The 14,170-nt window shown below is 43.8% G+C and overlaps 1 pseudogene; it reads left to right on the forward strand.

Annotated features, from left to right (window-relative positions):
- Positions 1-6,601: 6,601 nt before the first annotated feature.
- On the forward strand, positions 6,602-11,333 carry LOC118779125 (annotated as a pseudogene).
- Positions 11,334-14,170: the final 2,837 nt, after the last annotated feature.

Genomic DNA, 14,170 nt, shown 5'->3' on the forward strand with positions numbered 1-14,170 from the left:
GGTGTCAGAGTGTGGAGGGGACTTCTCTTCATAGCTTTGTCTCGTGTTCCAAATTGAAAGACTTTTGGATTGATGTCTTCCAGACGATTTCGGAGATCATGGGCATTACCATTACACCAGAGCCTCTCCTTATTATATTGGGGGTGTCAGAGGATCAGACAAGACTTTTAAGAGCTCAACAACAGTTTTTAGCATATGCCCTTATCTCAGGAAAGAAACTAATATTAATGTTTTGGAATAAGAAGGGGGTTCCCACGACTAAATTATGGCTTACTGAATTGACAAATATCCTATACCTTGAAAAAATTAGATTTACTATGAATGACAGAGTTAATCAATTCAATAAAATATGGCAACATCTCCTATATTATATTCAAGGCAGAGATGTCTAAACATGTCTATTTATCTACTCATTTGTTTGTAGATTCTGTTATTTTTTTATTTTTTTAGTATTATTATTAGTTTTTATATTTATTTATTTAGTTTTTGTATCGAGTATTATATGCCTGTAAGGTGACCTGGGCTGTGGGGGGGGGGGGGGGGGGCAACATTTGAAGATGTTCTTGGTGTTGGTCTGTATTTGTTTGTTAAGAAAAAAAGAAAAATGGTGAATGTATAATGTGTGGAATATTTTGTACTGTTTGACTCTTTAATAAACAAACCTGGATATAGAAATAAACTTGGAGAGGGAGCACATGCTGAGGGAGAGCAAACTTAAAGAGGAGCAGAGGAGGCTGCATACGAAGGTGCTGAAGGGGAGACAGAGCATGGAAGAGGACACAAGTAGGTGGAGGGAGCAGTGGATGAGGGACACGGAGCACCTGGAGCGAGAGAGGGAGAGCACGGAGGAGCAGAGGAATATGGAAAGGAGGGAGAATTAATGAGTGGGCCTGGAGGAGGAAGGAGAGGAAGCATGCAAAGGAGCAGAGGGGCATGGAGTGGAGGGTGTGGGTGAGGGAGAATGCAGAGATGGGAAAGCCTCAAGAGCAGTGCAAGACAGAGAGGCACTGCACACAGGAGCAGAGGAGGCTGGAGAGGCATGTGTCGGAGATGGAGAGGGAGAGCAAAGACGGGGAGGTGAAAAGAGAGAGGAAGTGGTGGAGGAGGGACAGGGGACACATTAGAAAAGAGCAGAGGAAGGCAGAGGAGAGAGCGAAGAGAGAGGGAGATGAGCAGACTGAAGGAACAGCTGGAGAGGAAGAGGGTGGTGTTTGACAAGGAAACCATGAGGGAGGAAAGCAGACAGAGATTAACAACATGCAGACAGCATTGATGGAGACAGACTGGGTGGGGGAGATGAAAATGGAGACAGAAAAGGTGGAGAGGACAGAGCATGCAGTTTAGGTGGAGGGTTGGGATGGGATGATTCCGCAAAAGGAGGAAGTGGGGTGAAGAGGGTAGAGCCAAAGAAGAACAAAAACATGTCTGGACATGGCCACTCTGGGGAAGGAGAAGAGAAGAAACAGGAAGAGAAATAGAGAAGAGAAGGACAGAGAGAAGCTGAAAAGGGCTGCCTATATCTGCAGGGCTCTCTAGCCCTTGTGCTGCACTGCCACTCCCTCTAGTGGTTCCTGAGGCACATTCATGGCTCCTTGGTGTCAGTTTGGATGTTTATCCTCCAATAGCTGTGTGCCCCACTGTGGTGCACTGCCAGACTCACAGTTAGGAAAAGTTACCATTGCCCCAGTTCTCTCCTGTGTTAGCAGAGAGAGTGTGTGACAAGGACCTAGTGTACAGGTGCCGATTCCAAAGTGGATTAGCGAAAACAGTCTTCCACAGCCTCACACTGCAGTGCAGAATTAAGCAGACTGGTGCACTGAGAGAGGTGTGAAGGTTAAAAAATTCAGAGAGGCAGCAGCAATTACGTGGTGTGAAGTCACCCACATGACATGGGAATGGGGAGTGACTCCTTCAGGAGGGCCAGAAACTCTGAACCAAATTCCTCACCACATTAAAATTTGTTACTGGCAGCAACTCAAGGCAGCGCAACTCAATGCAGCGAGGTGAATATGTTGCTAGCTTGCTGACAAGTCTGGTACAGAAATCAAACTACCTTGATGCTTCAGTACAAATGCCAAGGTACAAGTGTTGTTCAGTCTGTGGTTGGTGGGTGTGTCAAAACTCTGGAACAGATCCAGCCTGTCACTGTGTTTTGAACTGTTTTACCTCAGTTCTCTTATTTTACTATATAGTTCTTTTATTTTACCACATTTGGGGCTGTTACATTTACAGAGGAAATAAAACAATGTGTCAGACAATGACTAAACACAGAGGTATCAGTCAGAGTAAATGAATCCTTCCCAAATATTGAAAAAATTTCTCCAAATACACTGATACTGGATTTCATTCAATGGAGAAGAATATGACCAGATAATGAAATATCATAACATCATAACATCATAACATGATCATACAAATCATGTAGTGTATTCATCCATAAGGCGTATGCCAGGAAAAATCCAAGGCAAGCAGTGTGTTTTGAAGCAGCCCTGGAATTCGGAACCGTGCGTGTATTGACTTAGTAATCACTTCTGCAGGATCCACGCTACAGTCGTGCATTAAAATGTTTCAGCCCTGCTGTTATAAGAAACAAGTGCATGCTGTCTCTTCGGTGTGAGCAGAGCTAAGCCTGGTAATAGCTGGGAATGCTTCCACTCAGTGTGTCTGGAAATGCTGGAGGACTCAATTGGATTTAAGACAGACTCTACATAGGCAGCCAGAAAATGTGAAGCAGCTGTTTCCACACACACCCACACACACAAACACACTTACACACGCATGCACATGCTCCTCTTCCACAGCCTTGGGAGGATTATTAGCGTGCGTTCAAACTGCTGTTTGATTTCAGCAGAGAGGAAGAAAGGAAAAAAAATCACACCACTGATGTCATATGACAGTGGCACACTTGTCACATGATCCACTGCAGAGGGATGACATCACTGCAGCAAAATCTGGGACAGGAAGGCTAGACGCTTGCCATAAAAGAGGTGTGTGTGTGTGTATGTGTGTGTGTACGGGGAGGGGATGCTGCAGCAAAACTACACACAAGCTGTACTCAACTGTTGTGATTTACAATTTTTGATAACTTAAAAATATGAGGATTATTTTACTATTTTTTTATTTTCTGAATATTTCTGAAAATTCAATAATGGTTCTTTTATATGATCTAGTAAAAGTGATTTTTGATACATTTCAGTGAATATGAACATATACAGAAATATGAATATATTACTTTATGTATCCATGGAAGTCATATTAGGTGACATATTGGCACTCCCTCCCACCTAAGGGCTTCATATCCTGAGGGAAAAATGACCATTTGGCTAAAGATACTGATACAGGATTCCCAGTAATTGGTCAAAGACCTGAGGTAGCATAATAGCATATTTAAGAAACATGTTGTCAAAATTTAAATAATTAACTCCTAATTTTGGCCAAGAAAATTCTTGATTCCCCAGACTCCTTTCCCCTCCTTTCCACAGCCAAGGTTCACGAGCCAGGCCGTCTTCACCCTTTCACCAAATGCTGTGTCTGCCCTCACTCTACAATTGAGGTCCCACTACTGCCCCCACCTGTTACCTGTTACCTGTTGGATTAGCACATCAGACAAGGAATTAGATCATGTAAATAATGGGTTAATGCAAGGAGGTCAGACTCAGGTCAATAAGGCCCAATGAGGCAACAGGAGGAACAGCTAGATCACATGGTGATCTATGGTATTTGTTTATCATAAGCAGAAATAAAACTTTTTAAAAATCTATCACCAGTGAACATGTATTCAAATGAGAAACAGAGAGAGTCCTGTTTGTTCCACTTGACCCCTGCACCTGGATTTAGTGTATCAGTGAGTTATAAACAAGCACTTCTGTAGGTACTACTGCTCTATTTTGTTGCTGCTCAGTGTCATGCTTGGCAGCAAACACTAGCTGAGTCAAATGGCCACTCTCCAGGCATGTATGTCAGCTGGTCCGACCACCTGATAGACAGGCTCAGAAATAACCAGACTGTATGCAGGAAGACTGACTGCTTAACCAGATGCTCAGACCTCTGCTTGTCATTTCTGCATCATCTCACACCTGCCCAAGGCTCCAGACAAGTGTGAATGCTCCAGGACTACTCATCCCACAATTCACTGGCCTTTGAAATAATTTGGCGAATTTTAGACGGGTAATCTGAAGAAATTCGGGTTGAGCGCCGTGCTCAGTGGGCCAGGGCAACAATGTCCCATTCCAGGTGACCAGGTGAGTCACCGAATTTCCGCTGCATTTCTGCCTCTGGCTCTGGGAACTTTCGCTGGGGAAATTCACCCCCAGGGAAAATGGGAAAAATGCCCCACTTAGGACTCCATGCATACAGCAAATGCATATTAAACATTTTACAAATGATTTTGAAAGTGTCTGTTAGGTGTGGTACTGATTCCACCAAAGTAGCAAGGCATGGCATCAAATCCCCATAGGAACAGGAGGTTTCCTTCATGCAAATGGCTGATATGACTCATGAGATGCCTGTGTGCCAGCTGGCAGCAACCTTTTCACATGGTTTCCTCGTTCGCCATAGAAACTCAGGAGGAGAGAGTGACAGGGACCTGATGTTCTCTGAATAACAGAGGGGCGTATGGTTTGTGCTTGCAATGTATATGCGTATGTATGTGTTTGCATGCTATATGTATCTGTCTAGTACAGTGAAGGTCAAAGGAAGCACTTCTCTGGCTTAATGAGTTCCAGTCATTAAAAAAACAACCATATATTTTTCTGAGTGGACAGATCTGGGGGCACATATTTCAGCCACTGGCAACACTGTGGAGCAGTAAGCTTAGGGCGGGGCGTATTCCTAGGCCTGCGCCCAGGACAAACCCAACCTGATATAAGCCGCTCCTGCCTTTGTCTGTTGGTACGAGGGTGGGGCTGTGGAACAGGGATGTCCCTGAAGTCGTGGGAAAACACAACAGCCCTGGTGAAGGAGTATGAGGTGTTCCTTGGTTTGTTAGATTTTGATATGAATATACTGCAGGAGAGCTGTGAAATCCCATTAGCCAAACATCCAAATCATCTGGTTTACAAGTGGCAACATTGTTTACAGGAAAGTGTATTTTTCTCTCTATTTTCAAAGTAACAATAAGAAGAGAAGGTTAATTTTTTACCCTTGTGAAACATTTCCAACCCACCCTTTTCAACCTCAATAAAATGATTTTGTTTGCTGATTACTATTTTCCTATACAGAGTCGTCATACTATTTTTTGCTTGCCATTGGTCAGTATGGATTACTTCAGATGTATTATGTTTGTGAATATATCCGGATCAGATTAGTAGAGTAATCTGTATTGGCTCAACATCTGCCCCAAACTGTAATGCACTAAAAATCCTAATCGAAACTCCTCTGCAAAAGAACAATCCAAAATGATGACATCTCAAGGCTCAACAATTAAAGGGCTCTCAAAGGATGAGCAGGCTCATTTCTGCACTGTATTTTTTTTACTTTTAATGTACATATATTTACTATTCTATTTTATTGATTCTGACTTCTTATATATATATATTTCTTTGCTTTTTCTTTTGTATTTTTGTATTTTTTTAACTTGTTGCACATTGCCACTTTTGCCTTTCTACCTCTGTCTTAATGCTGCTGTGACAAGTGAATTTCCCTGCTGTGGGATCAATAAAGTTCTATCTTATCTTATCTTTCAAGTGTCCACTTTGCGAGGGACTGTTGGAAAGCTTGCATAAAAGGATCTCTGTGCTGTGGCCAAGGAAACAGGTACTGATAAAAGGGAGATTCCTGAATGTAAAATAATACAATAGTGCCAGGCCTTACCCAAAAGTAACACACATTTCCATACTCTTGAAATCACCTTAAAATCAAAGCAAAACATTGCTGTACAGTACAGTACATTTGTATGTTTGGAAAAATGTTAGGAGAGAAATAAAGCCTTTGTGTATTACATCACAAAACTGGTACAGGGAAATTCAATCAGAGCAATGATTGTAAACTGTTTGCAATTCATTCTTTCTTTATTATCATCAACCCCACCTGTTCTCATCCCCAACCTTCAGGAGTAGCCCAACAACTGCATTCTCTGAGGAGGTCCTTACTTGCTACCTTTAATAAAACATCTTTACAGAAGCATTTATCCCTTTCAGACCATAGTCTGACCTGTTACCAGAGCTGCATAAATGCACACAGCCACAGCCAATGACATTCCCTTCATTTTAAGTGTGGACTTCTTTCTAGGACAGAACTTGAATCTGTCGATCCAGTTCTTAGAAGAAGACTGGCAATTCCGTATATGTAGCTTTTACAGACCCAGTGTTTCTATAACGACGGCAAACTATAGAAAAAAATCTCAAGAGGGTATGTAAATCCTACATTTATTTCTGACACCTCTGTTAGCCTATCAGGGGTCACAAAAGAGGACAACAACTGCATCCTCAGCATGTTGCACACTTATAACTGTGGTGATGGTAAAGCGTGTAAAACGTAATACGTCAGTCTCTGACTTTCTGTATGCAAAGACTTTTCTTTCTGGCAAAACAAAAGAATTGTTCAAACGTTACAGAGTCGCAGATAACACATAATAGCGCCACCCATTTTGGTACTGGTGACTGTGGTGAAGCCTCACATCCATCATTACTTCGGGTTGCTTCCTTGTTAAATTGCAATTTAATGCTAAAGCTACGGAAGAGAATATTCAGTGACAAAAAATAAATAAATAAAAACAAAATAATAACCGAGACACGCTCACAAGGAAGAAGAAGCTGGAAGCATTTCATTTTACTCGTCATGCAAAGGTTTTCGTAAAACTGCGTTCAAGCGCACCACCTTCACCCGCTCCCCCATGTTAAGCCTAATTATTCATGTATGCTAGCTCAGCCCTCAATGCGACACTATAAACCACTGAGCATCGCGGTGCTTTGAATCAGTTACTACGTCGACTCGTAGCTGTCGGATAAAGTAACACCTATACCACCCTGAAAAAGAAACGACGTTTCTTCTTTCTCTATTTCTTTTTTCCTGAAACGTTACACCCTTGCAGACAACATGGTGAGTTTTTCGGGGGGGTTTCTCTCTCTCTCTTTCAGCTGAATTCCATTTCGAACATTTTATTTTCAAATGTTATAGGACGCCTTGATAATGCGATTTCAGGTCTTGATTTCGGAGTGGGACAGGTGTCTGTGTATTTGAAAATAGCAATTGCAATTGAACCCGCAAATTTAGGTTTTGGGCTGTAAGAGATCGAGCAAGGTTACCGAACGGACACAATGTTTCCCCTGTTTAGGTGTACTCTGGACCATAATGGCCTGATTGTTGCTGTCCTGTATGTAGCCTATATATGGCTCGATTTATTTTATATTCGCATTTCAATTAAAATACATTACAGGTAGCCTAATTAAAAAAAATGGAGATGCAGACAGATGTTTGTTTAAACAAGATTGGGGGGGACGGAAAGGTGCCACTGCCGGTAGCTATGGCGGGCACAGTGTAACCTGGATAGTTGCTGTGAAATCAGTAGATAGGTGAACGTTCACAGTTTTCCCCGATATTAAAAATTACCACACAGGTTGCATGGGCCCAAATTGTGCATTGTTGACGATTTCATAGTGTAGAAATACTACCGAATAGAACCTTCTACATCACATTTGATCAACATCCTCCCGCTCAATGCAGTTGTGTGTGTGGTGCAATCCGACATTTATTTGGTGAGGCTAAGTGAGGCACAGAGTGAAAATGAAGTCGCTTAAAACATTTCCGTTAGCTTAAAACATTTACGTTACGTTAAGTATCGACTGGGTAAAATGTACCACTGCACATTTCAGAAACGTGAGATGCGCAATGCATCTGGTTAATCCAGACCTAATTGCTTGAAGCTACAAAAAAAGCCTTCCCTGTAACATATTATACTTTAACTACGGTACCCAAGCGCGATATCGCGATAGCGCGATTTTTAAAAATTTTCAGTAACGCTTCGGCGCAGCATTTTCCCCTCAAGAATAGAAAGAGGAAATTGGCGCGCGTTGGGTGCTTTGTAATCACCTTGGTGATGGTCTCGTGCCTCAGCCCTCTTCCTCTTTCCATTCAGGCTGTGTTTAGGGTGTTCGAAGTGCCTGTACAGCGGAGGACATGATAGCGGCTGTCTGGAGAATCCCTACCTCATTGTTTTGCCGCAGGGCAACTTCGTTGGTACTGATCCATGCTACATATGAATTAATGTCAGACAATTTAAAATATATCTTTGTAGTGTGGTGAGTAGTATTAACCGGACAGTCAACAGTGGAAAGTTAAGCTGCATTGTTCTGTGCAAAGTTACTGACTCGTTTGGCTCAAACCCAACGAGCAGGGCTGAATGCCTATGTGAAGCAGACGCCTCTATTCACAAAAGCAAAGTAGGGGCACAGCGTTTGAGAGATGTTGCCACGACAGTCGACAACCAGGCTGTGCAGTGTAACGAGGGTATTGCTCCGTACTGTAGATTTTTTTTCCATGTTTGATCGTTGAACATAATGAACAACCACACCTAGCGTCCGCCATCTCAAACGTTCTCCTGTGTGTGTGAGTGCCTGGTTGCTTAGTAACGCGTGTTGCTATGCCATCTTGTGATCGTGTAAATCCCTGCAGACAGCGGGAGCGGGAGGAAGGGGTGAGTAGGGGGAGGGGTGTAATCCGCGCCTTCTCAGCCTTTGCGGAGGCTGGCGCGCTTCCCCGTGTTGAGTGCATTGCAGACAGAAGTGGACACCCCGGCTTCGGAAAGTAAAAGTCCTACCATGCATTTGTTCTAGCCATTCACTAAACAAGGTGTTTTCACTAATTAGCTCCTCTACCTGGATGAAGAGTTGTGCTAATTAAATTCAGCATGGGTGCATGGGTGGAACAAATACGTAGTAGGACTTTTACTTTCTGAAACTGGCGTGTCCACCTCTGATTGCAGAGCAGTGCCTCCTCACGAGGGTCACTCTTTCATTCTCTCCCTGCCAAAGGGAATAGCTGAATGCTCGCCTGGCGACATTGGGGGTGGGGCAGGACCCACACCACAGCTTGTTAATTTTCTCAAAGGCAAGTCTCAAAAGGTGCTGGGTCACGTGCGTTTGCCTGCAACTAGCTGTGTTGTGGTTTATCCTTGCAGACATTTGCATCTTTCAGTGCAGTGTTGCTAATTGGAGTACTTTGCAGGGGACACTAAATCGAAAATGCAAGGCCCATTGCAAATGGAGATGTGCCAAGGAGGGAATTTACATCTTGCATTTCATTTGGCAGGTGCTCTGATCCAGGATGACTTCCAAAAGTGCATTCAACAGAGTTAGGAAATTAGATGTGCAGATACTGAATAGACAAAGAACTTGTGGTTATCATATCGTTTATGTTGCCAGTTGCACCAGGGACTTGTCAAAGATACTGAAAGTTTATCTCAAAATGGATAAAAAGTCAAATCCAGAAATCAGTAGTACCTGTTCTCACTTTGTTTACAAATAAGCAAGGTGTGTACACTCACTGCTGTGTAAATGAAATCGGATTAAATGTGCTCTCCTCCCTTTTTCCATAGCGTGAGTGCATTTCTATCCACGTGGGCCAGGCTGGTGTCCAGATTGGCAATGCCTGCTGGGAGCTCTACTGCCTGGAGCACGGGATCCAGCCAGACGGGCAGATGCCCAGTGACAAGACCATTGGAGGAGGGGATGACTCCTTCAACACCTTCTTCAGTGAGACTGGAGCTGGCAAACATGTCCCCAGGGCTGTGTTTGTGGATCTGGAGCCCACAGTCATTGGTGAGTTGTATTTCTCATCAGGTACAGTCGGTACTTTGCAGTGCTTGGCCTGTTCTGTGGGGGGGACCCTCTTATGGCTTTATCTCTCTCCCCAGACGAGGTGCGCACTGGGACTTACCGCCAGCTTTTCCACCCTGAGCAGCTCATCACTGGTAAGGAGGATGCTGCCAACAACTACGCCCGTGGCCATTACACCATCGGGAAAGAAATCATTGACCTGGTTCTGGACAGGATCCGCAAACTGGTGCGTATTAAACTAAGTGGACACATTCAAGTGTTCTTCTCAGGGTTTCTGGTCTAACGGTAAGATACCACTCTCTTTCTCCAGGCTGACCAGTGCACAGGTCTCCAAGGCTTCCTGGTCTTCCACAGCTTTGGAGGTGGTACCGGTTCTGGTTTCACCTCCTTGCTGATGGAACGCCTGTCTGTTGATTACGGCAAGAAGTCCAAGCTGGAGTTCTCCATCTACCCAGCTCCCCAGGTGTCCACAGCTGTGGTGGAGCCCTACAACTCCATCCTGACCACCCACACCACCCTGGAGCACTCCGACTGTGCCTTCATGGTCGACAACGAGGCCATCTACGACATCTGTCGTAGGAACCTCGATATTGAGCGCCCCACCTACACCAACCTCAACAGGTTGATCAGTCAAATTGTGTCCTCCATCACAGCTTCCCTCCGATTCGATGGTGCCCTCAATGTTGATCTGACAGAGTTCCAGACCAACTTGGTGCCCTACCCTCGTATCCACTTCCCTCTGGCCACATATGCTCCAGTCATCTCTGCCGAGAAGGCTTATCATGAGCAGCTCTCCGTGGCTGAGATCACAAACGCTTGCTTTGAGCCGGCCAATCAGATGGTCAAATGTGACCCCCGTCATGGCAAGTACATGGCCTGCTGCCTGCTGTACCGTGGTGACGTGGTGCCGAAAGATGTCAATGCTGCCATCGCTACCATCAAGACTAAGCGTACCATCCAGTTTGTGGACTGGTGCCCAACTGGTTTTAAGGTTGGTATCAACTACCAGCCCCCCACTGTGGTCCAGGTGGAGACCTGGCCAAGGTTCAGAGGGCAGTGTGCATGTTGAGCAACACCACTGCCATTGCCGAGGCCTGGGCCCGCCTGGACCACAAATTCGACCTGATGTACGCCAAGCGTGCATTTGTGCACTGGTACGTAGGTGAGGGTATGGAGGAGGGAGAGTTTTCTGAGGCCAGGGAAGACATGGCAGCCCTGGAGAAGGATTATGAGGAGGTGGGCGTTGACTCCATTGAAGGTGAAGGGGAAGAGGAGGGAGAGGAATACTAAACATGGCTCCTAATGTCCAGTCGGTCACTCTAGCATGCTGATCATTGGTCAGAGGTTTGCATATCTCAGCTTTTACTAGTTTAGGAAATATCAAGTACTGTCACACAAGTATTTGTGTTGTCTTTGGTTCCCAAATGGTCAATGAAATGTGTTGTGCTTGTATCTAGGGATGCTGTAAAATCTTCTTATTCTCCAATCATCTTTTTTTAAATGTTTTACACCTTTAGCTTTCATCTTCTGACTGTGATATGCAATAAATTATTGAATGAAGTTCTGTGTCTGAGTTTTTTCTCACATTTCATACCTTTAAAATTTAGGGATGATAATGGATAACATTAAGCCAGAATATGTAATACGCTGCCATCTGTGAACAATTGTGCATATTTGTTTCTGCCATTCAGGAGTTGCACAAGGGTTCATTCAGAAGCTTCCTGCAAGTGTGCTTTTTGACTCGCTCATATGTAGTAACCACTTCTGGCTAATTATTTTTATCTGTTAAATTCAGAGGAGTATGAGTATAACTGTTCATTTCATGGCCTTGATTGTCATGTTATATTTCCACACCACAATCAGTGTAATCATGTTACATGCATTTAGCAGACACTCTTATCCAGAGCAAATTCCGGCACAATAAAACAAGCGTATCCATTCAAGTTGAATGAACAACAGTGTCAGATCAGGGTAACACAGAATCTAAATTACATTGCAATACTACATGTAAAATAAACAGCAAGTACTACAAGTAGCAGATATTACTTGGCGGGGATAGAGGTGAAACTGAGATGCAGTCTGGTGGGTCTTCAGTCTGTATCAGAAGATGGCCAGTGATTCTGCTGTCCTGACCCCCATGGGGAGTTCATTCCACCACTGAGGGACCAGTACAGACAGGCATCATGTCTGAGAGGAGTGACTCCATCGAGATGGGACAGTTAGTTGCCCCATGGTTGCAGAGTGTAGTGATCTTGGCGGAACATAAGGTTTGAAGACCAATCGTAGTTGGGCTGTCCCGTTCACTGTCCTGTATGCCAGCACCAAGGCTTTGAACTTGATGCAAGCAATAACAGGAAGCCAATGAGGTGAAGTGAGGGAGGGAGTAACTTGACTATGTGTAGGGACATTGTCAATAAGTCAAGGGGTTTGATTGCACAGGCTCTAAGACAAGCAAAGAGGGAATTACAGTAGTCCAGGTGTGAGAGGACCAGGGCCTGAACCAGGAGCTGTGTAGAAGACATAATTATATTACATTACATTACATTTAGGTCATTTGGCAGACGCTTTTATCCAAAGCGACTTACAAGTGAGGAACAGCAAGCAAGCTACGGTAGTGTAGGAGACTTGCGGTAAGCTTTAAGTGTAACCTAAACAACTAAACTCAACTAAATAAGTCAAGGAAAGTAGAAAAACAGAGGTAAACGAGGTAGGGCTGGATCCTTTGGATGTTGTACAAAAAGAATCTGCATGACTCATCGCTGCAACCTGAGAGGAGAAGGACAGTTGGCTATCAAGTACTACAGGGAGGCTTTTGACAGTGCTATCAGTGATACGGTTAGTAGAGTCTAGGCTGAGGGAGAGTTCTTGAAACGGGGCAGACCTAGATGGGATGACAAGCATTTCAGTCTTATCCAAGTTAAGTTTTAGGCGGTGGTCCACCATCCACTGTTAAATGTCTTTCAGGCAAGCTGAGATGTGTACAGAAGCCCGATCTAGTAGAACACTGGACACTCATTCCATAACTGATGAAATACACTTCTTATTACGAAATACATCATGAACCTCAAGTCATTTCTATTGCAGGTCTGTGGGTTGGGCTTCAAGGCCACTGAATGGATCCCAGCCCTATTTGGGTATAAATCAGGAAATGATAAAAGTCACAGATCTGGGTAAACATGCAAAAGGGGAAAGTCATGTGACAGCAGGCGCATTCTAGAACATGGTAGCCATTGACAATAGTTGAATGCAATTATATGTGTTGTGTGTGTGTGTGTGTGTGCGCACGCTTGTTTTTGTTTACACATTGAGAAAATTATCTGTTGGTGTGGAGGGTATGGAATGTGGACCAATGTGGGTCATGAGTCCCTTTTGGCTTTTCGTTAAAAAGCCAATAGTTTTCCTAATAACTCCTAATACAGCAATTGAAAGCCTCAGTTTGATTTAGTGTAGTGAGCAGAGCTGTGTTTGCTGTTACTTTTGATGATGCAGGATGAATTTACCTCACTCATAAGATCACACATTCACAAGACAAAATGGTGCCTTCTGTTACAAAGTTGGACAGAGGGAAAAGCGCTGCTCTGATTTCTTCCACCAGAAGGGGGCAACAAAATGTTAACAAAATGAGAAATAGTTCCTGAAACTGAACCATGCAGCCACTGTAGCTTTGCTCAGAAACCACATATGGAAGTGAAACTGGGTGGTCAGGACTGTTCATGTTTTCTGGAGACAGAAAGATGTTTATTTTAAAGCACATTTCAGTCAATCTTCAACACAAGTACAAAGACCTGTGTGTCTGGTGCAGACACAGGGAGATTACAAGGGCTTAAGTGATTACTCCATGCAGGTCGTCAGATCCTGTGGGAAGTGTATATCCCAGCATAGGAAAGCTCAACAGGCAGACACTCTCTGCTTCTGAGGGCCTGACATGGCACTGACTTTGGTTTACAAATTGAAGAGTTATACAAGCACAGTAAGCAGATGAGTTTGTGTCTTGTTGAAGATATAACCATCATGTTTTACACCAATGATGTAATGATGTAATGATGTAAAACAAATTACACATGAGATGCCTGTGAATTAAATTGAGTTTTTATTGTGGATTCAACAAGGAATAGTGGACATTTCATTTGGGTCGTTGACCTTTTTTATTTGAAATGTTTAGCAAAACACTGGCTAACATATTCTTTTACACTGCATTGTTTGTGTGGCTGTTTTACCATGGATGTCACATGGTGTAGCTGGAGGAGGAATTGCCTAGTATCTTCTGAACAGTTAGTCCCCATGGAAATCAGGGCAATGAAATGCTAAACTGAATGGTGCACTGACTGTCCCCAAGCCCTGACCACAACTCATTGTCCTTCATTTTGCACAAATAGACTGGAGCCAGCATGAGGGCT

The sequence above is a fragment of the Megalops cyprinoides genome, chromosome 6 (assembly GCF_013368585.1).
Source record: "Megalops cyprinoides isolate fMegCyp1 chromosome 6, fMegCyp1.pri, whole genome shotgun sequence".
Lineage (NCBI taxonomy): Eukaryota > Metazoa > Chordata > Actinopteri > Elopiformes > Megalopidae > Megalops > Megalops cyprinoides.